Source organism: Eurosta solidaginis, chromosome 1 (assembly GCF_040869045.1).
Source record: "Eurosta solidaginis isolate ZX-2024a chromosome 1, ASM4086904v1, whole genome shotgun sequence".
Classification (NCBI taxonomy): Eukaryota; Metazoa; Arthropoda; class Insecta; order Diptera; family Tephritidae; genus Eurosta; species Eurosta solidaginis.
In genome coordinates, this window is record NC_090319.1 from 81461911 (window position 1) to 81489689 (window position 27779).

The 27779-nt window shown below is 35.3% G+C and overlaps 1 protein-coding gene and 1 pseudogene across 22 annotated transcripts in view; one reads left to right on the forward strand and one right to left on the reverse strand.

The window, feature by feature from the left end:
- Mco4 (Multicopper oxidase 4) overlaps positions 1–27779 on the reverse strand; it is an 826935-nt gene that overhangs the window by 149373 nt on the left and 649783 nt on the right. The gene's annotated exons all lie outside the window — the stretch shown is intronic.
- On the forward strand, positions 2800–5116 carry LOC137237007 (uncharacterized; annotated as a pseudogene).

A 27779-nucleotide genomic window follows, 5' to 3' on the forward strand; every position in this document is an offset into this window, starting at 1 on the left:
AAACTGTTGCAGGAAAATGCTGCACAGCGTAATACGACAGTTAGGCAGAGAATAGAAAAGGACCTCAAATATTTACAACCTTTTGAGGGTAATACAGAAACTGTGGATAGAATTTTGACAGACTATACAACGCAGGAGGAGGAAGCATTTAGGGTGATTTACGATCTGAAGGTAGGAGGATCGGCCAAAAATTTTTTGTCCCTAAGTCCACCAGATAAGTGGGACGAGTGTAAGGTTAAATTGAGGCAACATTTTCGATCAACAAAAGACCAGATGTCGATTACAAACGACATCCCAAATTTAAGAGTAAGCTCAATTGCTGAATTGAGTCGAAAAACAAAGGATATTCTTGACAATATCACCGAGCTTAGCGCTCTAAGCGAAAATGGTGGTACGTTGAAGGAGATACTTACGGGGATGCTCCTTCAACGAATTAAATAATTAGCGTCAGGTTCGTTTGCCTGCGCTATTAGAAATGTTGTAAAATGGCGGAGTTCATATATAATTTTATAGGATTGGATTCGGGAAATCTGAATCCAATGTATATCACAAACAAGCGAACACAAAATTACAACTCCCGACTACAAAATAGTGGGTATAGGCAGGAGAATAATTTTGCAAGGCAAAATAGCAGCGGCTATAATAATAATAACGATGATACGGCCGCGCATAATTCAGGTAGGTATAGCGGCCGTTCACAAAATAATTTTTTTTCAAATAATAGAAATGGGCAGCCTAATAATTGGCAAACAAACGGTAGGTATGAGTCAGGTCGGTATAACAGACAAAGTGTCCAACAGGTAAGTAACCGACCTCAGAATAGCCAGCAGGTAGGTAGCTGACCCCAAGTGGTCAACAGGTAGGTAGTCGGTAACAAACCAATAACTTCAATAATAATAGGCAAAATACCTCCCAGCAGACAAGACGTTCAAATGGGCCTCAACCCATGGACGTCGATGCTGCGAGTCAAGTGGAAAACACCAACACAAACGACGAGTTTTTTACAAACTAGCCTCGGGTGGTGAAAATAAAATATTAATAATTTTGACACTGTTTAACGAAAATTTTTTGACATTGGTGGATCCGGGATCCACCATCAGTATTATGAAAAGAGAAACATTTGATAAATATAATTTGCCAGTTGTTGAGGGGAATAAAATAATAATAAATACAATGAATGGGAATATTAGGGGTGCAAACGAGAGAGTTGCCTCCCCCTGTCCCTCTGAATTTCAATATGTTAATAATGCAAAAATCAGGTGGTTAAAAATGGATTTTGATAAACCATATGACCTGTTGCTGGGAAATGATTTTATATTAAAAAACTTCAAAATAATTGACATTGAAAATGAGGAAATTGAACTTTTGAATGGCGTTAAAATACCATTTTATTCAAAAATGATCCAAGAGCAAGTTTACGCACTGGAATCGGGAAAATTTGCAAAATATTCAACTTGATCATCTAAGATCAGATGACCGAAAAGGGGTTGAAAAATTGCTAAAAAAATATGAAAAATTAATACAAAAACAGTAGCTCATGAAATAAAGACCACTACAAACCAGCAGATTAATTCAAAAATTTATAGGTTGCCTCCCAAACATGAAGAGGAGGCTATTAAGCAAATAGCAGACCTGGAAAAGCAGGGTATAATTCCAAAAAGTAGGAGTAAGTATAGCTCTCCTATTATAATAGTGCCAAAGAAAGATGACAAATCGGGAAATAGGAAGTTTCGTTTGGTGGTTGATTACCGTAGGCTTAACCAGATAACCATTGACGATAAGTATCCCTTGCCAAATATTGAAGAAATCTTGGACAATTTGGGCAAAGCACAGTACTTTAGCACTTTTGATCTCGCAAAAGGTTAGCATCAGATTTTAATGGCATCTAAGGATATTGAAAAAACTGCTTTCGTTTCCCCATTAGGTTTGTACGAGTATGTTAGAATGCCGTTTGGGTTGAAAAATGCCCCCGCTACTTTTCAAATACTTGTGAATGACATACTGAGAGAGTAAATTAATAAAATATGTGTCGTTTATTTGGATGACATTTTGATATTTTCCGCTTCATTAGAGGAAAATTTGAGCTCCATAGATAAAATTTTTTCAAGGTTGCAAGAGCACAATTTGAAGATTCAAGCGGATAAGTACAGTTTCTTAAGGAAAGAAACAAAATTTTTAGGGCACACCTTAACTAAAGAAGGTATAAAGCCAAATAAAGAGAAAATTGCAGTGATTTTAGATTTGAAAGTACCAAGAACAGGAAGACAACTGAAGAGCTTCTTGGGAGATACAGGGTACTACAGGAAATTTATAAAGGATTATTCAAAAATAGCATATCCAATGATTAAATACTTGAAAAAAGGGTGTAAAATAAACCCTAATGACCCACAATATATTTCGAGCTTTGAGAATCTCAAATCTCTCATTTCTTCCCATCCAATCTTTAAATACCCAGAGTATGATAAGGAATTTTCAATCACAACAGATGCAAGTGATTACGCCATTCGCGCAGTATTGTCACAACAGGGTCAGCCAGTATGCTATATTTCAAGAACTCTGAATAATCATGAGCAAAATTATGCCACTACCGATAAGGAGTTTCTGGCAATTATTTATGCAATAACATATTTTAGAACATACATATATGGAAATAAATTTAAAATAATCACTGACCACTGTCCGATTGTATAACTTAATAATAATTATAAGGGAAAAGAGTTTTCCCAACGTCACCAGAGGTGACTTTTAAAATTACAGGAGCACAATTACGAAATAGAATATGTAAAGGGAAAGAATAATATGGTAGCAGATTTTTTAAGCCGAATCGAGAATTCGCCAAAGATAAATGAAAATAATGATAAGGAGTCAACTTTGGAAATGTCGGATACGATACATTCGGCCGAGGAAGAATTATTAGATCACTTTGCTATAAAGGAGGAAATTGTCAATAAGTACAAGACTCAAATCATAGTGACATATAGCCCTCAAGCTGAAGTCCAAACAATACATGGTAGGAAGATAATATAAATTGATCCTTTGAATGATGAAATAACGTTAAAAAGAATATAAAAAGGCACATTAAGGGTGGCAAAGTTGGAATTTTTTCTGAGGTTGAAGATAGGGATTATCATAAAATTCAATTGTTACTAATATCCATGTTCTCCTGTAATAGCCAGCTGGAATTCGTAAAGTACACAAAGAGAGCAACAGATATCCTGCAGGAAGAAGAACTGCATAGACAAATCTCTTTGTATCACAATAATGAATCGATGCACAGCGGCATTGGAGAAACATATAATACACTGAAAGACAAAATTTTGTATCCAAAAATTAGGGTTCACGTTCAGTTAATAATAAATAACTGTGAGAAGTGCCAACAGATAAAATATGATAGGAAACCTATAAAACCAAAATTTAGTATAACAGAAACCCCTACAGATAAAAATGAAATTGTTCATATAGATATTTTTCACTTTAACAAACATTCGTTTGTTACCACAATAGACAAATTAACACAATTTGCAGCAGCGTATAGAATTACTGATAGAAATTGGAGGTCAAAGAAGACCATACACTGAGAAAAAAAGTGCGCTTTAAAATTAAATGTGAACACTTTTAAATTTTATTTAAAGTGTCTCAGTCTATAGGTTCTTTATGGGGAACACAAAAAAAAATATTTTATAAAAGTGCTAATTTTAAGTTTTTTAATTGTTTACTTTTAATTTAAAAATTAAAATTTTTGTTTTAAATGTAAAATTCTTAAATTTAAAAATGTTAACTAACGACAAACTTTATATTTTAAAGTAAAATATATTATTTATAATGTAATCACTTTTAAAATTGTATTAAAAGTGAATCCATTTAATTTAAAATTTTTAAAAGTTTAAAAATAAAATTATAACGTTTATTTTGAAAGTGTTAAATTTAAAATATAAAGTGATCAATTTGCAGAAAAGTGTTAACATTTACATTTAAAGTGTTCACTTTATAAATCAAAGTGGCACTTTCTAATTAAAAGTGTCCACTTTGACATTTAAAGTGTTCACTTTATAAATTAAAATGGCACTTTCTAATTAAAAGTGTTCACTTTGAAATCTAAAGTGTTCACTTTTTAAATCAAAGTGGCACTTTCTATTTAAAAGTGTTCACTTTGACATTTAAGAATTTAGAAGTGTCAACAAGATACAAGAATGACCAGTCGGGTAAAATTATACCGGAAAACGACTTGCTGCGAATTTTTGGCAACGATATCCAAATTAATGAGCAGGGTGATTTAACGTACACGTGTGTTGAAGAAGAAACGGATCTCCTTAATCTGCTAAAGGAGTTTGATCTGGAAACACTTTTTCTTGGCCTAAAAAGTAAGTAAAAATTCTTCGGCAATATTAACACTTATGCATTATTATTAATGTTCCTTAGATGCTGGAATAACTTTTCGAAGCTTAAAATATTTGTCGAAAGAAGACATTGCGGAAGCAGTAAAAAATATTGGTCTTCGAGCAGAGTTTAGAGAAAAGTTGTTTATCTGGCGCAAGTCAAAGGTAAATATAATATTAATTTTGAAGTTTATTTGCGACGTTAAGCACGTACATAGATACAATTAACATTTCAATATTACTACGTTTATAATTTAGCAAACATATTTTTAGTTTGGAATAGAAGATGAAACGTTGAGCCAGACTTCAAAAGTTGTTGGTTGGCTAGAAAACGCATTTGGATCAAAGGTAAGAATATACAGTAAAAGGTTTTGTATTAAATTTTATGACAATTTGCATTGCAGCCCCTTTCAACATTTTTAAACGATAACTCAGCCGGAAAACAACTTATTCAATATTATGAGGAAAGGTCATGTTTCACGAATAAGCAACGCGATGCCCTCATTAAAATAATTTTAGAAGATGTCATGTTAACAAAGACAAAGCTTAGACCAGAACACTTTGCTAGTATTGTGGAAGAAATAATTGGTTTATTTCCCAATGAAAAAGAGTCCCAGGTATTATTAAAAACGATATATTTAAAAGAACATATTGTAAACTGATTACTTTGAGGATTATTACTACATTCCTCATCAAAGAAAAAAAAACCCATCAGGCAAGCTCTATTCCAAATATTTTAATTTAAAGACAAAGATTAGAAAGAGTAGTCCATCTGCGGAAAGATCTCTTTCGAGTGAAGTACGTGATCCATTAGTAGACGAAAATGTTGAAGTTGACGAAACGCTGTCGTTATGTTTAAAAACTTCGCTTCAAAAAGATGTCAGTAATTGGGATGAGGTTATTGACAAATGGCAAAAAACATTTACATTTCGGAAGAAGGATTTGGCAAAGCTTTCGAATTCTGATTTTTTGCAGGAGTAGCCAATTTTAAAAGACTCCAGAGCACCATTTCTGGTATTTAAAAAGAACTTTAACAAAAAATTCAAGGATATACAAATTTTTATATTTTTTTTAGATTAATCTAGATTTCAATTTGATTTATCCACAAAAAGATAATATTTTAAAAACAAAGTGGGATAATTTTAAAACCAAGATAGTGAACTACTACTATGCCAACATACGGAATCAGCAATCAATAGATCTTCTGACCCAAAGCAAAAACGACGAAAAAAATTGGTAAGTTGTTGTTAAATTAATAAAATAACACTAAATAATTTTTTTTTTTAGATTGTCAAGACTACATTTTTACAATTCTTCTCAATTCAGTTCTGCTGCCTTCAGCAAGATTTAGTGTAGATGGAAATACAAAAAAGAAAGCCACCATTAAAGATGCTAATGAAAGCTTCTTATTGCAGTTAACAACAATTAGCGATTACTCAATACGAATAAAAGAAATTATCGGTAAATATTTTTATAATAAATTGACTCTACAGCCGTTTATAATTGTGGTAGGAGACTCTGAGGACGATCTTAAAACCTTTTTTTATTTACTTTGACAAAACTTCGTACAAACTAAATTCTTTTATTGAAAGTTTGGATTTATGCTTTAAAATCTTTCACGTGTTTAATCTTAAATATCCTAAGATCTGCGAAATGCCATGGATGTTTATCCAAAAGTATTTTTATGAATTATATTCACAATTTGATTTAAAAAGTTCAAATCTTACTTCATTGTTAACACACATGAATGAAAAAAATTAATTTTGTAAATTTTTCGATGGTAATAATGTATAAATGTTTCAGATGTTTTCAGTTATTTAAAAGTGTTGATGTGCTAATAAGACATTTAAAACACATGCATTTATTGTTAAATAGAGTTAAACTTCAATGCGAACAAAATAAATGTAAGCAAATTTTTTCTAACTTTAGTTCTCTAAAGCGACATTTGTTAACAAAAAAGAATATAATTTACACTTTACAAACACCAACAGAGTTACCCGCCACATCCTCCGGAATTAGGTTAGATGAACCCATTTTATCAGAAGAACCTATCATAGTAACAATGCCAGACACAAGTTCACAATTTCATATTAATAGAGAACAAACCATAACGGATTTAAAAAATAAGTCTTTAGCTTTATGTCTGCAACTATATTCAAAAAGTACCATGCCAAGAAAAGATGTTTTAAATATACAAAGCATGGTATCAGATTTACTAGGAACAGTTTCTGCTACAATCAGAAATATTATTTCAAATTCAAACAGTAACTTATTACGTGAACTACAAAACGATATTGACTGTATTCTTAACTTTTGTGATGATCCATTTATGGAAATAAAATCTGAACATCGAATAATTACAGTTTTGAAGGCAATGAATTTATATGAAAGCCCAAAGTCTTTTGTAATTCTTAATGAAATAGCTGACACAGTTGTTCAGGGAAACCCTACACTCGATAGTAAAAAGCTTAGCATTCAAATAATGCCATTAAAATTTCCATTTAAAGCACTTTTTGAGTTACCTAAGGTTTTACAAATGACTTTAGAAAATACAGAAAAGTTTTTAGCAGATACTAATTTTTAAAATTTTTGTAATGGCCAAATTTTTCATTCAATTAAATTAAAAATTGATTCTCAACTGGTAATACCCTATTTTTTTATATTTTGATGACTTTCAAATAAATAACGCTCTTGATAGTCACACATTCTCAATTTGCGGTTGTTATTACAATTTCCGTACTATGCCACAATATATACTCTAAAAACTTGATTTTATTTTTAATGCTGCTTTTATATCTACAAAAGATTTGAAATGTTGTGGAAACAGAACGTCCTTCTTCCATTTACTTGAAGAGCTTAAATCATTGGAGGAAGGGATATTAATTCAATCATTTGATCAGACTTTCAAAGTACATTTCGTTTTAGGCCTTATAGTTGGAGATAATTTAGGTGTAAATAGTTTTTTGGGTTTTGTGCAATCTTTTAATCCCAAGCGTTACTGTCGAGCATGTACAACTACTAAAGATCAAATTAAAATTGATGTTTCAGAAAACGAACAACTGCTAAGAACTTGGATTCAATACGAAGATGACTTATTTAACAATAAATTTCAAGACACCGGTGTCAAAACAGTTTGTATTTTTAATGAGTTAAAAAGCTTTCACGTAACAAATAACATTTGCTTTGACATTATGCATGACGTTTTAGAAGGGATTTGCGTATATGATATTTGCAACATAATCTTGGGTTTGGTAAATGACAAAATTATTTCATTAGAAATTATTAACAGCAGAAAAAATTTTTTTCAGTTTGGAAATATTGAAATAAGAAATATTTCCCAGCCTCTCCTTATGGACCGACTTCAATCGTACAACTTAAAAATGACAGCTAGTGGGGTTTTATGCTTTACAAATTTTCTTCCACTCATGATAGGAGATTTAATTTCACCAGACGTGAAGCATTGGAAACTGTTGGTGTTGCTAATAGAAATAGTAGATTTATTATTTGATTCTAGTTTTTCTAAATTCGATCTAGATAAGTTAAAAAATTTAATTAAAGCACATCATCAATTATATATTCTACTTTACGGTAATTTGAAACCAAAGCATTATTTTTTGGTGCACTACCCACGCGCAATTGAGAAATGTGGTCCTCTCAAGTTTGTCTGGGCAATGCGTTTCGAGGCAAAACATAAAGATGCAAAAATATATTTTAACAACATAACATCTCGAGTACATCCTGCTTATACAGCGGCTATGAAAAGTTCTTTTTGTTTTTCAAATTTTTTACATAAGTATAAAGATGGGTTTCCGCATGCTTTTAACACTGAAACATTTATTACAAAGGACTTAACAAAAGAAGAATATTTTCCTAAAATATTGAACTTTGAAAATATTAACTATCAATCTGTTTATGTTTCGACTATAATACATTATAAAGGAATCGAGTATAAACAAAATAATTTTTTAGCATTACTGAATGAAATAAATTGTTGTATCTATAAAATCAAACTTTTTATTTACGAAAATGAAATTATTTACGTTCTATGTTATCCTATTGAAATTATTAAATTTGATGCACATTTTCAATCTTACGAGACTGGTATAAAACAAAATTGCCTTAAACCGATTAACATATCACATTTCACAAGCCTGCCTATGAATTTAAATCAAATTAACAATGGAAAGACATATGCAAGATTAAAAAAGATATAATAATATAATGGTTTATTTTTTAATTTTAAATTAAATTATTTTATTTAATGAATTATAAATGAGTTATAAATAAGTTATTTCATAGATATAAAATAAATTTAAATTTAAATATGTTTGAATAAAAAAAATGTGAATTAAAAACAATTAAAATAATGTGTTTTCTTTAAAGTTTATAGTGAAAGCTTTTAAATTGCATTTGAAAGTGTTAACTCTCAAAATAAAAGCTAAAGCTTTTAATTTGAGGTTGAATGTGTTAACTTTTAATTTAAATACCATCATTTTTAAATTGGGTTAAAAGTGTGAACTTTAAAATCAAAAGTGTTTAAATTGTATTCGAGAATGCGCATATTAAAATGTAAAGATTTCACTTTAATATTCAAAGTGCTAACATTAATAATTTACATTTTAAAGTGTTAACTTTAAGATTAAATATTTTTCAATACGGCTGGTCTTCATACATAAAAATTTGTAATTTTAAAGTTCCTTGTACTAGATTTAAAGTGACTTTAAAGTGTTTCTTTTCTGAGTGTACTAATGGAACAATTTGCAATTCGGGAAGCCTAAGAAAGTTATAATGGATAACAAATTTAGAGCAGAACAATTAATATAGTATGTGAATGCCGCAAATATTGAGGTCACTTAACTAAATCCAATAATCACACTGGTAATGCAGACATTGAGAGACTTCACTCAACCCTGTTGGAAAAACTAACAGGAATTGATGATACGAGTCTTTCAACAGAAATGAGGATGCAGATGGTTATAGCTAACTATAACGATCGATATCACTCAACTATCAAGTGCTCTCCAAGGTTCGCTAAAGAAAGCATTTGTCCATCCATATTACAAGATAGAATTAAGGTAGCAAGGGAAAAAACAATAGCCAAGCATAATTCAAAAAGAGAAGATTACACCGAAAATAGAGAAATAGGGCCAATTAAAAATTATAAAAGAGTAAGGCATAAGGATCAACCATATTTAAGAATTAACCCGTTGCAAAACGTTCACCCTTCCAACATAAAAAGACCACACAAATTAGCGAATTTGCCTAGCCTAAACCCCGATGATAATGATGATGATAGGTTCAGTACAGCATCCCATAGTGGGGATGCATGAAGCAGGAAGAGTTAATTTTTTTATTACAGCAAATAAAGTACATTTAAATTATAGAAAAGATACTCCTTTAAAGGATTTGAAACGAAGCCAAAACTGCATATTTAAAAAAGACTTTCTGTTTAAAAGAAATAATAAAACTAGAATTTTTAACATAGACGATGATACATTATTGATTGTAAATGCACATGAAAGGGCCTTAAGCCAAAATTGCGATAATAGAGAAATCGTACTGAAAAATAACTTTTTGATTACATTCACGAATTGTAAAATTGAAATAGGCAATGAAATTTTTGAAAATAATAAAGTAGAGTTTGCAGAAAAATTTCACTACCCTGTAAAAATGTTAAATCAGAGCTACAAACAGGACATACTGTTTAAAGAAATAGAAATTAAAAATGTTGAAAATTTGAAAGAAATGTTTCGTATGGTATAAATATAACAACAGCCATATGCGTACTAATACTGATCGCCGTACTGGCGGTAGTTTTCCGTAAGAAAAATTTAAAAATAAAGATTGTAAATGAAAAAAATAAAAAAAAGGCCTAATCCTAACGCTGGGGGAATAATGGTAGTAGAAGCAGCCCCCAAGCAAATTGTAAATTTGAATAAGAGGCCTCAGGAGAGTCCTAACTCTAACGGTGGGGGAGTTATGTGGAATGCCTTCTATACCGAAGAAAAAGGGAAAACAAATATATTTTAAAATATACTTGTTCACCCAAAATAAGAACTTAGTTGTTTTAAGTAATGCTTGCTCAGCATTCCACATCAGGCCACCCACACAATAAATAAAGTAAATAAGATACTTTGTTGCAACCAGCTAAACTGGGCTTTGTGTATGACTCCACTTTGGAAGCATACAAATGTACAAACATACATACATTAATAGAAACCAATTCAGTTGATGCCTCTGCTTATGTTGTTCTACCAAAGATTATCGAAAATAAAGATGTTGCAGGCGCAAACTTCGGTGGAAAGCAGCGGAGCGTAACAAAATTCTAGTAGGTCACTTTCACCACACCAAAAACTTTAACACAATTTTTAACATAATTTAAGCACAGAAATACACTGATTGTAGTTATAGAGCGTAAAAATGTAAATTCTGAACACATTTCCTGAATTAAAAGTGTACAAATAATTATTAAATAACAAATACAGACAGTGGTAGTTAACAAATTCTGCTGTGGTAAGTTGTGAATGTGACCTACCAGAAGTTTTGTGAAGCTTGCTTCACACGATTTTTCGTCCCTGCCACATCTTTATTTTCGATAATATTTGGTTCTACAGAGGTATAGAGATATTAAAACTGACATACTTATTGGTGTCAACATTCGGGAATGCAAAACATTCCTGATGAAATGAGATACCCCAATAAGCATAATAAATAATAATACTGACTGCAACTATCTTGCAGCCAAAGTATGTGGGAATATGTGAATTGTTGAGTGAGCTTAGTAAATAAGTAATTATGTAAGTTATCACACCCATATTCCCAATACCCCCAATGACGCACCCTTTACTCACGTTGCCGTGCATGTGAGTTTGTTGGCCAATATAGAACTTTCGCTGACGTAGTCCACGCGCAAGCGAATGGTAACACAACACGATCAACAACCCGTGAGAAATGTAGCATAGGCAATATTGACGTGCACGCACAACTAATCGATTGCGAAATATTTGATGGTGGTGGGATCTGCAACGTTAACATAAGTAGCGTAGAGTTAAAGGTTTCATGGGAAGAAATAATTATGTTTAGAGTCAGTTATGATAGTGAGTGCCACCCGTGCACAATAAATTTGTCTTGCAAATTTCAATTGAATTCTTGTGTTTGATTTAACCATTGGCGAACTGCTGGTTCGCCACAACTTTAATTTTTTAAAGGTTCCTATCCTGGGAACTGTAAGTGGCGCCCGAGCAATCGGTGCGAAGTGCTTGTTCTAAGTGAAAGAGGAAGTGAACTAAAACCCAGATAAAGAAAAAACTGGGTAAAAAACAATAAACAAATCTTCAACACGTTGAAAAAGTTCTAAGTGAAAAAGAGTGAACTAGCAAAGGGAAAATACAGATAAATACATTTTTTCCTTACGAAAATCTCAATAAGTTTCAACCAGAAAGTTCCAATGAGATATTGGATCTTGTGAGTATAAACTAATCCCTTCTGTATATTTCTTTTCTTATTTTTTCACAGAGATAAAACCATGGACGCAGACGAGGTGAAGAAATCGCTTACGGAACAGAATGGTGCCATTAACGCCATACTAGCCCAACTCAAAAAAATTGACCAACGACTCAAAGGTGTAGAATCAAAGAACAGCGGTGAATCCTTGTCTGGATTGAGTGATAATTTGGAAAGGCTAGAGGCCCAAGTGCGGGAAGTGCGAAGGCAGTCTTCGGACACCAGGGAAGAACAAATAGTAGAGCCATTAGTAAGTCCTCGGACAGAGAGTGAACTGGCGGAGGTCGCTAAGTTACCCGACTGTGTAAAAGAATTACAGGTATTCGACGGATCACGGGAGCACTACGGCTCCTGGGTCCATAGCGTCGAACAAGTTATACGTGATTATGAAATAGTGAGGCATAAGCCAATATACACTGCTATCTTAAGGCACATTAGAGGGAAGATTAGGGGCGCGGCAGATTCTGCGCTGCTGGCGCACAATATCCTAGATTCGGACTGGAGGAGGATAAAGGAAATCCTCTCTCTGCATTACGCAGACATTAGGGACATATAAACGTTAGAGCAACAACTGACACTAATGTCGCAAGGACGGCAAAAGATGTCCGATTTTTATGCTCAAGTGCAGAAACAGCTTTCTTTAATGATAAATACAATAAAGGTAGACAAATACGTACACGGAGAAACCATAGAGGCATTGGCCGAGGCTCACCGCCGAAGGGCGTTAGACGTCTTCATAAGAGGGCTAAACGGAGATCTTCCTGCCCTGCTTCTTGTCCAAAACCTGAAAACCCTACCTGAGGCATACTTTGCATGCCTCAAAATTTTGAATGTGGATCGCAGGAATGCAATCTACCGCCCACCCGTCCACAGGGATAGTAGAAATGACAATTATCAACCTTCAGCTCCAAAATTTTTTTCCCGCAATGGAAGAAATTATCCTAATTTAGACAATTCGGCCGCATCTGGAGAGATAACAACCAAACAGGGCAACGGCCCTCTTACCCAAGCTCAGGTCAAACGAAATTGAGCAATCAGTCCACCCCAAGTTGGAGAAACAACACGGTAGTAAGAATGGATGCCGAACCATCTTCACAGAGCCGACAAAGAGGCAACAGCACATTCTCTAGATACGACAATAAAAAAGGGGGGCAAGTTCTACAAGCTACCAAGGATATGCAAACAAAACGCCGAGTAAGCAACAGAAATTATTCCATCTGATTCCAGTAGACGAAGAAGAGAGCCCGAGCACCTCAACCAACAACAACAGCGAACAAACAACAGGCGATCAGGTAAATTTTACCATGGGAGCCTCGTGTCCGGCGTACCGTATTTAGAATACGCTACACAAGATTTGGGTATTCCAGAATTTTTAGTGGATACGGGGGCGAATAAAAATTATATAAGTGAACGCATAGCACAAAATACTTCACCGGTAGAAAAGCCGTTTCATGTAATCTCCGCGGGTGGAACTATAAAGGTGGACAGGAAAATATGTGGACACTTCTTTAAATTTGTAGGCAAAGACCTACTCATCACCTTTTTTGTTCTCCCAGGCCTCAAATCGTTCGACGGAATAATAGGCGACGATACGTTGTCAGAAATCAAGGCAGTCTTAGACCGGGAACTGAATGTTATCATTTTAAAACCAGACATTCTGCTGCCTTTTAAACGTAAAAAAAGCGCAGCAGATGAATAGTATCAGTACAAATATCCCCCTTGATAATAATATTACCCACTTTACAAGAAATAAGCTATACCAGATACTAGAAAAATATGAAATTTTGTTCGGACCGGTCGACCGAAGCATGGAAATCCACACCAATGTCCAGGCAGAGATTAAAACTGTAACCGAGAACCCCATCTATACAAAAATCTACCCCTACCCCGTTAATATGCGCGAGGAGGTGGAAAATCAAATCCGGGACTTACTATCAGAAGGCATCATTCGTCCTTCCAAGAGTCCCTACAATTCACCCATATGGATCGTACCAAAGAAATCTCAATCCGATGGAGAAAAGAAATATCGAATGGTCATTGACTTTAAGCGGCTAAACGCCGTAACAATCCCCGATACGTACCCTATCCCTGATATCAATGGCACTATCGCGAGTCTTGGTAATGCGAAATTTTTCACGACACTCGACCTTACTTCGGGATTCCACCAAATCCCAATGAAGGAGAGCGACATCGCAAAAACCGCATTTTCCACAATGAATGGAAAATATGAATTTTTGCGGCTTCCTTTCGGTCTGAAAAATGCACCCTCTATCTTCCAGCGAGTGATAGACGACGTGCTAAAAGAATACATAGGTCGTATTTGTTTCGTATATATCGACGACATCATAATTTTCAGCAGAGACGAAGCTACACATTTAAGGGACATCGACACTATCCTTGCCAGGCTTTTGATTGCGGGTCTTAACGTCAACCTTGAAAAGACGCAATTTCTGAAAAGAAGTGTGGAATTTTTGGGGTACATCGTGACTCCCGAAGGAATACTCCCTGACCCCAAGAAAGTCAATTCCATTAAAAACATGCTGCCTCCATCGAACCTAAAAGAAATCAAGAGCTTTCTAGGGCTAACTTCATATTATAGGAAGTTTATTCGCGATTACGCGAAGATAGCAAAGCCACTTACCAACCTTACGCGAAAGGAACATGCACAAGTAAGGGCAACTCAATCGAAAAAGGTGCCGATTACCTTGGACGATGAAGCCCAAGAAGCATTCGCGAATCTCAAGGAGATATTGACGACCTCCGAAGTCTTGACCTTCCCTAACTTCGATAAATCCTTCAACCTGACGACGGACGCTTCCGATTTCGCTATTGGTGCAGTACTATCACAAGACCACGATGGCAAGGACAAACCCATAGCGTTTATATCGCGGAGTTTATCCACTACGGAAGAAGCATACGCAACAAACGAAAAAGAAATGCTTTCTATCGTATGGGCTTTGGACAACCTCCGGAACTACCTCCCGTTAACTTTCTCTCTAAGCAATCGTAATTACAATGCCAAGCTAAAACGTTGGAAGGCTAGGATTGAGGAATACAATTACGAGATAATCTACAAACCAGGGAAATCTAACGTCGTGGCTGACGCTCTGTCTCGACTCAAAACTCAAGCAAACCCACTCACAACATCAACATCCGAAGCCGCCAGTCGGAACGCAACCACAGGATCAACAGCGAACTCTGAAAGCGAGGACGATGATACGATCCACAGTGCAGAACAGGACAATTCTGACCTCATATCGTTCGTTGAAGTGCCCCTTAACGTATTTAGGAACCAGCTTGTATTTAGGGGCAGACTAGAAATATTTGAAGAACCTCATCCAGGTTACTCGAGACACTACCTAAAGATAGAATGTATCACTGAAGAGGAGCTTATTAGGGTACTCAAAGAGAAGCTTAGGCCGAATGTTGTCAACGGCATTAAAATGCCAGAAGGTAATCTAGGGCTGCTCCAAAAAGTATACCTAGAGAATTTTATGCAATATAAAATCCGTGTAACTCAGTCTATTGTAGAGGAGCAGAGCACAAAAGAGCTCATCGCAACGCCACCGAAAATAACAAGCAAATCTTAGAGAAATACTACTTCCCAAAAATGAACAGCATCATCAAGAAATACGTCTCGTCCTGCGAGACGTGTAAAATTAACAAATACGATAGACATCCAAATAAACCAGAATTACAAAACACACCTATCCCATCACGTCCTTGTGAAATTATTCACGTGGATATATTTGAAATACAAGGAGAGAAATTTCTCAGTTGTATTGACAAATTTTAAAAATTTGCGAAACTCTTTCACTTGAGAAACAAGTCTACTTTGCACCTTAAGGACAAAATAGTGAAACTCCTACACTATTTTACGACCCCAGATATCCTAGTGACCGACAACGAGCGCGGTCTGATTAGTCCAATTATACAGAACCTCTTGGAATCATTAGGGGTTAGGTTGTATCGCACACCGACCCAGAGAAGCGAAGTGAATGGTCAGGTGGAAAGACTACATTCCACTTTAATCGAAATCATCAGGTGCCTAAAGGCAGATAACGCAAACCTAAAAACAAAGCAGTTAGTAACCATAGCAGTAGATCGATATAACAATTCTATCCATTTTGTTACAAACCGGAAGCCCAGCGAAATATTTTTCAACCGCGCAAGAGCTTCCAACTACCAAGAACTTCTAGAAAAAAGTAGGAAGACCAATGAAGTAGCAAGCCCAGATTGAACGACATAATAGGAAAAGGTCTTTACCTGAGCGTTATGACGAAAATGATGTCATATACGTGAAGGACAACCAGATCAAGGGTAAACAAAAACCCATATATAGAAAGGAAATTGTCGCAAAGGATAACAGGGTATCAGTAACCACAGTCAGTGGTAAAAAAATTCACAAAACCCACATAAAAATGTCAAACGCAGGAACACACATCCTAGCACATAACTGAGAAAAAAAGCAAACATCGTTGCAAAAATAAAAAATATAGAGAAAAAATCACAGAAAAATAAATGAAAAAATTATAATAACTCAAAAACAAAAACGAAAAGAAATCGAAACAAAAGGAAACGATCATTACTACAAGAGCGGGCTTGTTTGTGGGACAAATCGTGCCTTAGTAGGTTGTGACGCCATCGAATTTGACAAATGGCTACGCCACTCCCAAACCGGATTCCACGATCCCCCATAGCTGGTTCGAGAACAGTATGATCCTCTAGCCTATAAAAACATCGAAATTTAATCCTAGCGCCTAATCCGCAGGAAGAAAAAATATGAGACTTTATACTCTTCGCCTAATCCGTTGAGTGAAAAAAAAGGAAAAATTATCCTCTTCGCCTAATCCGTTGAGTGAAACAAAAAAAAAAAAAAAAAAAGAAAAAATTATCCTCTTCGCCTAATCCGTTGAGTGAAAAAAAGAAAAAATTATCCTCTTCGCCTAATCCGTTGAGTGAAAAAAAGAAAAAATTATCCTCTTCGCCTAATCCGTTGAGTGAAAAAAAGAAAAAATTATCCTCTTCGCCTAATCCGTTGAGTGAAAAAGGAAAAAACTATCCTCTTCGCCTAATCCGTTGAGTGAAAAAAAAAAAAAGAAAAAGTTCTCCTCTTCGCTTAATCCGTTGAGTGAAAAAAGAAAAAACTTTTTTAAATTTGCCTTTTCCTTTTTTCTTTTATTTTATTGCCAAAGGAAACAAGGGAAATGAAAAATTATAGAACAAAAAAGTATAAATAAAAACAATAAACCATTCTTTTTTATCCTTTCATATTTTTTAATTTTGTTTCCCTTTCCCCCACTAATCAAAATTACAACTTACAAATCTTTTAACCGCAATTTAGAGTCACATATTTTGCTCACCGCACAGAAATGGGGAATACACTTAAACAAGAAAACAAATTATTTTTTCCCACTTTAAAGACGTAATAAGGGAAAAAATAATAATTGAAGAAAAACTACCACCCTTTTATTTTTTATCCTTTTTTTTTCTCTCGACTAATCACAATGACAATGAACACTATTCCTATAGATATTGTACTAAACATGTATCGAAATTTTTACTAAACATTTATCGAAATTTTTAATTCTAAAAACATAAATAAATAAATATAAGCTACTAACACACTAAAAAATATTTTATCTAAGCAAGAAGACCAAAGCTATGCATAATAATAAAATGTCAAAATAAAATCCCTTTCTGTAAACCTAGCACTAATAACTACATTTACAGCCCTAAAGGCAAAATTAAATTTTTCTTTTCTCACACTAGTTAGTAAAAACTACAAATCCTAACAAAATTTTTAAGTAACTTAGGAATTACTTTACTAACACACTAACAAGAATAACATCCTTGCAGATTCCCACTGCTGGCACCAGCCATCAGCGCCCTTCATATTTTCCACTATAAAGAACCCATTATAACCATCCAGGACGGAAATGGGTGGATAATTGGCGGATCATTCAAGCTGATTCACGCTATCAACCTCCATCAATATGCTACAATTACCATGCAGATGGAAGAATTGACAAGGCGGCTAATGAAGCGAGCCGACGACAAGATTTTAGCTCAACTCTACATTAACCAAACACTAGAGCGACTCCAGGAATTAACGGGCAACACAAGCAAAGTTAGGAAAACCCGCTCAATCGATTGGCTGGGCTCAGCATGGAAATGGTTGGCAGGGTCACCCGACGCAACCGACTGGAATAATATTATCCGCAGCCAAAACGAAGTAATTGAGAGCAATAACCACCAATATAAAGTTAACAAGAAGCTTTTTACGGCCACCCAAGACATCGTGAAGAAAATTGACGAGGTGATGGACCGCACAAACTATGTTACAAAGGAGAACGAGGCAACAGAATTTTATCAAAATGCACTGCACAATATCCTGCTCGTTCGCGAAGAAGTCAACGAAATAGTGCGGGCATGCCAGCTGGCAAAAAGTGGTATTGTCAACACAAACTTACTTGACAATGACGAGATCAATCAGGTGCTGTCGGAAATGGAGACCCTTCCGTACGAAAATATAATCGAAGCAATTGAGTGCGGTCAACCGTCAGTATATACAAATGGGACACTGCTTCTCTATGTGCTCTCAATGCCGAAGGTAACAGCCAAAAAATATAATATGCTGATCACTCGCGCCGGCATATACGGACACAAACAGCTGGACCTACCGTTTGACAGGATGTTCGTAAACCAGGAGGAAACTTACGGGTTGACGGGAAATTGTATACTAATCAGTTCATCTATAGTATGCAGGTCAGACTCCTTATCAAAATTGGATGAAGATAGCTGCATACCACGATTACTAAAAGGGGGAGACGCTAGCTGCCAATTCACCAGGAGAAATGGATCGACTATAGAATTGGTAAACGACAATACGATATTCCTCTCGAATTACCAAGGCGTGATCAGGAGCAATAATTCCACAAACACCATCAACGGCACCTACGTCATCCAACTAAACAACGAAACTATCAAGATCGGTGACCAAGTTTTCTCCAGCAACCAAGCCATAACAGTGCAGGCTCTGCCAGCCATCCTTTCCAAAGTTAAAAATCATACAATGAAGATAAACCTGGAATATGTCCACGATATCACAATGGACAACGTAAGGTATCTGGGATACGTTAATGAAAAAATCAATTTGTCTATCATTACAGAAGCCCTAACAGTATGCGGAATAGTCGTGGCCGCTGCTATCCTATGGAGATGGTACACTAGAAAGCTAAACCTTCCAGAAATATTCGAACACGGGGCATATCGCACAAAGGCCAATACGATCACGAAGGACACATCTACATTTGAGCTTGATTACTCAGGAACTAGCCAACCAACAGGGAGCCTTACCACTCCATACCTACCATAAACCTTTCACGTTTTTCGTTTGATCTGCGGGACGCAGATCTTTGAAGGGGGAGGAGTTATCACACCCATATTCCCAATACCCCCAATGGCGCACCCTTTACTCACGTTGCCGCGCATGTGAGTTTGTTGGCCAATATAGAACTTTCGCTGACGTAGTCCACGCGCAAGCGAATGGTAACACAACACGATCAACAACCCGTGAGAAATGCAGCATAGGCAATATTGACGTGCACGCACAACTAATCGATTGCGAAATATTTGATGGTGGTGGGATCTGCAACGTTAACATAAGTAGCTTAGAGTTAAAGGTTTCATGGGAAGAAATAATTATGTTTAGAGTCAGTTATGATAGTGAGTGCCACCAGTGCACAATAAATTTGTCTTGCAAATTTCAATTGAATTCTTGTGTTTGATTTAACCATTGGCGAACTGCTGGTTCGCCACAACTTTAATTTTTTAAAGGTTCCTATCCTGTGAACTGTAAGTTGTATGTGCATCGGAAAGATGCCTTATGTATTTAGGTTAAGCAATATATTGAGATATATTGAAGAGGCAGTTGTTGCCCGGAACTTAAGTCGACCTGTCCATCTCGGTCGAGTAAAATTACTTCAATTTGGAGAACGTATAATAAATGTGTGTAACTAATTAAATAGATATATTGAATAAAGAATTGTTTTTGCAAGGATCGTTAAATCCTGCATTTATGAATTAAACCGATAACAAATGAATAAAGAATTGCTTTAATGTTGTAAAAATCCAATTGAAAGTATTCTTTCTTAAGCGCGGTTACCAAACGTAAGTAGTACCCTGCCCAACGTCTAACATAAAGACGTAACTCGTGCGAAGTAAAAACGAAGAGGGGAAGTTAACGACGAGCATTAAAACCGAGAAACGTACGCTGTGAAATTCATGTTTACTTTTCAATATTTCAATTCATTTAATTTGTCATCTAAATTCAATATATTTTAATTAAAATCGTACATTTTATTTAAACATAAAATTAACCAATTTATTTAACCTTTCAAGGGAAAAATAGTGCCACTACCCCTTGAAATTCCACATATATAAGGCACGAAGAGATATTACGCGCACACGCTTGTAGTCATGAGCCGAAGAGTTGCTACATATACACACGCATATGATTATGAGAAAAGCATAAACTACAAATATACATTTATATAGCTAAGTAGGAGATATGTACAGCAGTTCTAGCAGGCGAAACGTCTAGACTGTAGTAGAAATATGCGATTAAAGCAGCAGAGAGTATAAAAGAGCGCAAGCTGAGTAGCCAAAAAATCAGTTTGATTTAAGCACGCTATCATGTGTTTGTATATTGTGAAGTACTCTCAGAGTAGTCTAAAAAAGACCATTTGGCAACACAGAATATTGGAGTGTTTTATTCAAAAGTTTAGCGATACGAATGTTAGCAGAAGGTGTAAAATAAGCGGGATTCCCCGAAATGCGTTACAGTGTATTCAACTTCTATTAACTTTGCCTTTAAAAAGAAATGAGAGCTCTTACGACTTTGGTAGTTGCTCTACTGAGTCTAGTGTTGATTGTGAACGAGGTTTCATCTAACAGTGATCGCCAAACTGATCTTGCTGCTGCTATTGTAGCGGACAGTGAATTTGGCGCTACAAATTTTACAGATTGTCTTTCATTTGGCTCATTTGGTAATGTTGATAAAGGTGGTGCAGGGAGCGCTGGTAGTAAAACTTCACCAAGTAAAAAAGCAGATATATAATAAAGAAGCTGGTGGTAAAAGTGGTAATTTTTCAAAATCTGGAAAGCGCCTCGCAAAGAAACCAAAAGGCCGTCTGAATAAGTAATGTCGCATAGTGCCAAAAGATTTTGGGAGCTTCAAACTTCATCATAAGTACTTTGTACAAAGGAAACTTTGAAGTATTATTATACATACATATGTAATGAGTTCTAGAATAATAATGACCTTACAAAAATTAAAATAAAAGTTTATATATTGCTTTTTCTGTGTTTCCATGTATGTAAATATACAATTTTAGCTTAAGTGTTAAGTTTAAATAATAAAATATCCTGAATCCCGATTAGACCCCGAAGCAGTCTACGAAGTAATCCTGAAATCTGTGGAAAATTTTCGAAAAAGTCTCCCAACATTCCCGGATTTGTTCACAAAACATTCATGAAATGATTCCAATAAAATTATGAAAAACATCTGGAAACTAAACCAAAATAATACAGCAATGCTGACCTAAAGCTAAATGAAAAATAGTTCCGAGAATAAACCCAAAGTTTTTCCGAAATGATCCCAAAACAATCATAAAATTAGCCTAAAAAATCGATAATTATTGCAAACTACACAGCTCACACAATGTTCTCAGCAGGCCCACCGTAAGCGGGCATGCAAGGCGTGCACAGCACGCGGGCGCCACGTCCAAGGGGCGCCAAATCGAATGACGTAATATTGAAAGTCAATGTGTCATAATAAATAGTCATCCACACAAAAGAATAAAAAAAAACCTTACTAGCTCGGACCGCAATCTATGCACCCGGGCGTCACGTCCAATATTGAAAGTCAATTTCATAATAAATAGTCATCCACACTAAAGAATAAAAAAAACCTTACTAGCTCAGACCGAAATCTTTGCCCTAACAACCCCATCTATTGGAATCCGTTAAGAAACTTCGTCTGTCAGAAGGTGGAGGCGCCCATCCCCGCTTGATGGCGCCCCAAAACTCGACACAAATAGCTATCATTCGGTCGGTTTTCTAGCTCCGTATCACGCTCAATTATCGCCGAAATGTTCTGGCTCATTGATGCAGTCGTTATGTTTCGTTTCGCTAAAAATTAACTTGTGCTTGGTATATATTCTTTGCGTAGCAGTCTTTTCCATTCCCATGCAGCACTACAAAAGACCAAAAAATTAACACAGCTACTAAGATTTACTTTCAGATATTGAAGGGATTGAACGCTCTGATAAAATAGGAGTTTTGGTTTAGACCAGATAAAATTAGCCTCTCCCCACGTTTTCGTTCGGCACTAAGCAGCTGTAGGGCGAAAAATTTATATTTTGATACTTTTGTCGCTATCCATATGACGGATACTGATAGACTGCCAGATGTGCTACGTACTCAATGGAGCATATTCATAGAAGGAATTTAGTTGGTGCTTAAAGTTAGTTGCAGCTTTTTTGACATATAGCACATAGGAAATTACGTCAAAAAGCTGTCACTTATTAGTATTAGTATTAAATCCGTTTTACTTGCAATAAAAAAAAATTTACAATTCTTTAAGTTTATGTTTTTCACTTACCCTACTTAGATTTTCGCTTTCAAAAATATCTTTGATTATATTGCTGAAACAAAACTAAGTTAAATCCTTAAATTTGCAATATTTTGTTTTTACACATCAATATATATTGACACTAATGTCATCCACATTGATGGATTTCAAAATTTCTAGATATTTTATTGTGATCCAAAAATAATGTCAGTATTTACTGAACGTCGGAAACTTGCCTATAAAAGGCAGGACTGGCAAAGTTAGGGGAGTCCCCTTTACGCTACGTTTATGATCGAGCGTAATCGCATCACGCGATGCGACAAGAAACGTTCCAACGCTTGTTACATTTTCGCTAGCGTTATCGCTGGCGGTTGAATGTTTATCGTAGAGCGAAATCGCAAGCGATGGAATGGTCACCAATATAACTCAGTGGCAGTGTAGAGAAAGCAACATGCGTACATTAACTAGTAAAATTTTATTATTAGAAAATAGCTCTTTGTTACGAAAAAAAAAAATATTTAAAAAGTATACAAAAGAAAAAAAAAATCAAGTGCATCCAATCGCCAAGGAAAGAAAATTTTGTAGTGAATTCCATAATTTACATTCAAAGTATACATAAGAAAAAAAAATCGAGTGCATCTAATCGCCAAGGAAAGAAAATATTGTAGTGAATTCCATAATTTACATTCAAAGACTATAAAACCGCATTCTTTTTCTACATCCTCCCAAGCTTTTTAATTATGTTGCGATTGTGGTAATCTGCATGACGCAAATTCCACAAACACTGCTTGTCACGTACCAGGGATGGGCGTTATCAACAAATTTGAATAACGGTTGACGAAAAAATAAAAAATAAATTTTTATTCATTATTCAAGCATTTTGGGATAACGAATAACATTTTATCGTTATTCAAAATATCCTGAGTCATGATAATCGCTCATTCTTATTTTTGTAAATTTTGAGTAAAGAGTTATTTAAAAAATATGGAATAACAATAAAATTTCAATTTTTATTCAGTTATTCAAAAATAAAAAAATAAACCCTCGAGATGCCCTGAAAATATACCCACATGCGTAACCAGTGCGCGTGTAGTTCTGAAGCTTCTAAGTGTAATATTGAGATGATTTTGGGGAATATTCCAAGGGTTTTTGGGGTAATTTCGGGGACACCCTCTGGATCCTTCCGGGGTCTTTCGAGGTTTATTTTGGGGTCATTTCGGGACTCCCTCGGAGTTCCCCCGGGGCATTTTGGGGGTCGTTCGGGATGTTTCTGGGGACTCCCTTGGGGTCCTCCCGAGGTCTTTTGGTCATTTTTTAATAACAGTACTAAACGCTCCAATTACTATAACAAATTTTGTAATAAGCGGCTTCCTCATATCGCTGCAACGCGCTGGTCATATTCGTCTCGTATTGTTAATACAGAGAGGTAATTTAAAAAATCTCTTTACTGATATGATTGAAAATGATCATCAGTGGGATGGGGATGTTAATTTTCTCTCCCGAAAATTTTCAATTCGCTTACGTCTTTTGACTTTAACTTTTTTCTTGAAATATTTCATACTATTTTTGAAAAAAACAGATATTCTGTATAATATTATACAAAAGTGCGAAGTTCACGTTGGGTATAGTATAAGTAAGATACAAGAATTTGAAAGTTGGTTGCGAACTGACTTTCAGGCGCTTTTTAATAGTTTTTATGATAATTCATGTCTAAACAACACAGCTCGCGACTGAAAAGAAACACAACCTGTCCTAAAACAGAGTTTAAAAGGATATTTATACAAACAATTGACAATATATCTTCCGAAATAAATGAGCGGTATTCAGAAATTTTTAAGATAAGATTTTGAAACTATTAGATAACAGGCTTTTCCACAAATATAATTTGAATTTTCCACAAAATGAGCTACTATGTCTTGAAGAATATTATTCGGAATATTTTGACGAAATGTGTTAAAATCTCAGCTAATATCATTGTATTCTTCAACGGAGTTGAGGGATTACGCTCCCATTCAACTAATTGATTTTATAAATGAAAATTGTCTCCAATATGTTTTCTGAATTATTAAAATTGGCACTCCTCATACTGACCATTCCAGCAACCAGCTGTTCAGCAGACCGGTCCTTTTCAGCTTTAAAAAGAATTCACACATATCTAAGAAATACTCAAGGACAAGGAACGTCTTTCAGAGCTTTCAATGATAGCTATCGAAAAGGAATTAGTTGTGACGATTTTCCGATTGTCAAATTTGGTTTCGAGACAAACCGAGAACGAAGATGTCTTAAACTAAAATGAACTTACGCATAGTAAGTACGGGTATAAAGGATAGTTCGTATTTGGTATAAATACATTATACCGACAATAATCTTTGCGTTGGTTCATCAATCACTACGCATAAGGTGCAGGCCCCTCTTTGCCACTGGGCACAATGGGCACATGCCCAGGGCCCCGCGATGACAGGGGCCCCCTCAGATCAAATACAAAGTCCCTAGTTTATGTCAGATCACCAAACGATAACCAATATTTATTACCAAAGAACTCATATAATTCGAAGTTGCCCAGGGCCCCGCGATGACACGGGCCCCCTCGGATCAAATACAAAGCCCTAGTTCATGTCAGATCACCAAACGATAAACAATATTTATTACCAAAGAACTTATATAATTCGATACGTGCATGGCAGTATTCCTGTTGAAAGGTTTCTGACGTTTATTCCTATTAAAGAGCATAAATCTGGGTATTTAGCGGAAATCATCTTGAATTTTTTAGATAACCATGATATTCCCATAAAAGAATGCAGAGGACAAAGCTACGACAATGCTTCAAATATGTCGGGGAAGTATACTGGTCTACAAGCAAGGATCAAGGAGAAATGTGAATTTGCCACCTTTGTACCATGCGCGGGACACTCATTGAACTTAGTAGGTGTACATGCTGCTGGGTGTGTATCGAAGGCAACAAAGTTTTTTGAAATGGTTCAGAAAGTGTATAACTTTTTTTCGGGCTCTACTCATCGATGGAATATATTGACAGAACATTTAGGATCAAACAAAGTTGTTAAAAGTCTTTCACAAACCAGATGGTCAGCCCGAGCAGATGCAGTAAGCGCCTTGCATGAAGGTCATGAACAAGTTATAGAAGCTTTGCTATCCATCGAAAACGATACAGAACAGGCACGAGAAACTAGAGACGAAGAGCTTAGTCTGTCCAGAAAAATGGAAAAATTAGAATATATTATACTAACGGAAATTTTGAACAGTGTATTGAAAAGAATAGACAAAATAAGTAATTATCTTCAAAAAGAAACAATAACACTGAACGTTGCAACTAATATGTTAACTTCACTTGATGATTTTTTTATTAGCCTCAGGGATAAATTTGATTACTTCGAATCGTCTGCCAAAGAAAGAAACCCGGAATCTGACTACAAGGACCTATCTCAAAGAAAAAAACGCAGAAGTTCTCGCCAGAGTTTTTTTGATGGCTCTGCACCGTCAGTCAAACTGAATGGAAGAGAGAAATTTAGAATAGAAACCTTTCTTCACCTAATTGATACCCTAAGCGTTCATCTAAAACAGCGATTAAGTTCGTATCAGAATATTAGTAAACGTTTTGATTTATTTTTTCGCCTGAAAACTCTGAATCCTGAAGAGTTGAGACAATGTTGCAAAGAATTTGCTGAATTTTATTATGAAGACGTTAATGAGAAGGAGTTAGAAATAGAATGTTTGCATTTAAAAGAATACTTGAAAATTGATGACAGTGAAAATAAGGATTTCATATTAAAAATATATCAGCTTTTGAAAGAAAACCAAATTGAAGACACATTTCCAAATGTAGAAATCGCTTTGAGAATGTTTTTAAGCATGATGGTAACTAACTGCAGTGGAGAACGCTCCTTTTCCAAATTAAAAAGAATTAAGAAGTACAATGCTTCAAGTGAGATTAACCAGTTTATCGCTGATGTCCATAGAATCTGATATACTAAAAAGGATAGATTTTGAAGAAGTTATTAACGAGTTTGCCCATCTGAAATCTAGAAAGGTTCCTGTCAAAGTCAGATGGCAAGCCTGGAGAATAAAGAGATGAGAGAGAGCGAAGTCACGACGACAGCGAAGATGTGAGACGAAGAGCAGCTAGTCAGTTGGTAGATGAACGGCCATCACGACAAACGTACTTAATTTTGTTATAATAAATAATTAAACTTTGTATTGTACTTTTTCTAAATTCTTTTATTAAATCAAATTCCATATTACATCTTAAACAATTGTCGGTCTTTAAACATTTCTTAACAACTCAGACAGCGGGATTGTATATCCAAACGCCTACAACAAAACGAAACGTTGTACAAATATACATACGTACAAAAAAAAAAAATTCTTCGAGAACTTTCAACGTGAAAAGCAGCGCAAATTGCAAGTGGTTGCAAAACGGCAGCAGCTTTTGGACAGAGAAGTCTCAACGACGCAGTCAGGTATTAGTACTGCAGTAAAACGCAACAACGTATCGTCAACGTTGTATGACGAAAATTATTTATTATTTAATACACCAATTTTGCAACGAATTGCAAATACGAAAAACGTTAAATTTTGTAGAACTTTTACGCTTAAGTTCACAAACAACGATCAGCAGATAAACGACAGAGCAGTTGACGTCGCAAACCAACAGAGGCGCTAACTTCACTGCGCATACATTTTCGACTGCGCAGCTACGAAGCGAATCGACTTCAACTCATCCTCACTGCTGAAAAGAACCAACGTACCCATTTGAAGAGCGAAACACACACAGCCATAGGTATTAGTGTGTATACAGCATTGAAAATCGGTAACATAATTTGTAGCAAAGCAAATTAATACGAATAGGAATATATAACGACGAAAAATCAAAGTAAAATACAGCGGAAGGAAAAGAAATAAGAACGGGTAGTATAATTTTAGTGAACGGCAAATGCTAAAATTTACAAGGAGGGTGAAATAAAATATAAACGAATTGTATTTTCTAGTAATAAAATATTTTATTTTACATGCACAATGATTAAACTGAATACGCTAAGGGTAATTCAGTTGAATACACTGCTGCGGGCTAATGGTTTGCCAACGACTGGTATTAAGGCAGCCAAAGTATCGAAGCTTCAAGAAATTTTAGGCGTGGATGAAATAGATCCGGCAGAACTTGAAGACGAGAGTGTCGAGTCAACAAATGATTTAAGAACACAACTCAACAGCTTGAGGGAAGCAATGGCGGGGTTAACGTCAGCACTTGG